Source organism: Galeopterus variegatus, unplaced genomic scaffold (genome assembly GCF_000696425.1).
Source record: "Galeopterus variegatus unplaced genomic scaffold, G_variegatus-3.0.2 Scaffold851, whole genome shotgun sequence".
Taxonomy (NCBI): Eukaryota; Metazoa; Chordata; class Mammalia; order Dermoptera; family Cynocephalidae; genus Galeopterus; species Galeopterus variegatus.
In genome coordinates, this window is record NW_007726962.1 from 487,125 (window position 1) to 488,702 (window position 1,578).

Sequence of the window (1,578 nt, forward strand, 5' to 3'; positions counted from 1 at the left end):
CCATTCACTGCTCTCCATTTCCATTGCTCCCACCCTAATCCAAGCCATCATCATCAGAGGCATAGGCCACTGCAAGAACACCCTAACTGGCCACCCTATCCAACCTATCTCTATTCTTGCCCAAACTAGCCAAGGTGGTTCCCACTTAAGGGTCCTTGTACTTGTTAGTCCCTGTTTGGAAGTTACTTTACCCTGATCTATACATGGTTTTTACTCTTTCTTGTTGTTTAATTCTCAACTCAATTATCACATTCTTAGAAAAGTCTTCCCTGAATACCTTGTTAGTTCTGGCCTGGCCTCGGTGCATAGGTTCACAAGTCACTATCTTATTTTCTTTATAGCATTTTTCTCTGTATGAAAATCATCTTGTGGATTGCCTCATTTGCTATTTATTAACTGATTCACATTCCACACACTCGCCCCCCCCCCACCCAACACACACACCAGAACATAAGAAACAGGGGATTTTATCTGTTTTACTCACATTTGTATTTGCATCGTTAACACCTAATAGCTGCTCAATCAATACTGTTAGATGTGGAATGAATAGATATATTTTTATTATTCAAAGGCCTTTTTGTTTCTTGCTGCCTGGTTCTGGATTGTGTTGTCTTATTCTCTGTGTGTATATCATGATATTACAAAGTCATAGGACTGATTTTCTTATGTGGCTCATAAATTGGCTCTGAATATATATACATTCACCCAGTAAAATATAAAAAATGCACTCTGTAAAAATAGATTTTCCAGGAATTAGTAATCTGCCCCATGAATGTACTGAGAATTCTAATCTATTTGAATAACGATGGAAGAGAAAACTTTGACTTTGTTATACTTTTCACAACACACTAAAGCACAATAAAAGACATAAAGATCCAGAAATATCACTTAAATCTTCAACATTAATGCTTTGAAATTTTTACTTCTGTCTAAAGAGGAGCCCATCAAATGGAATTTCCCTTGAGTTTTTGGACAAACTGGGATATAACCATTTCAGTGACAGGCACCCTCTTGCCTACAGGCTTCAACCTCTGGCTACCTAAAGGTAGGCAAACTGACAAAAATCAGCAGGAATTCTCTGCCTCTCACCTCAAATAAATGGCCAATGTATCAAATGTCACCCCAGAAAAGGAAGAATTTTAACCAAGTTGCCCCATATGCATATGTCTGCTATCTCTAGTGACCTTCCCAGACACAAAGGACTCCTGGAGATTGCTCTCAGATGCTGCCATGGACCCAGAGGTGAAGGTAGATTATGTTTTTCAATCACAGTTAGGCTCAATTATGAGACTTCACATCTAAGGAATTCAATTCCTCTTGCCAACACTTCCCTTGCTACTTGTATGCCTCATTATGTCAGAGTGGGCAGGGATGGGGCACTATCCTGAGAGGTGCTAATGAATTAAGAAGTTTAACTCCCATGTGAGTGTCATAAGGATACTTTGTTCAGTGGCTTCCCTACTCAAAAATATCCTCAGAGCAGTTGTTACACAATCCTATAAAAGCATCCTATAAAGTCGTATAAAATCAATAAAAGTCCAGCAATGAAAATCTTACCCAGGGAATAGAATATCAATT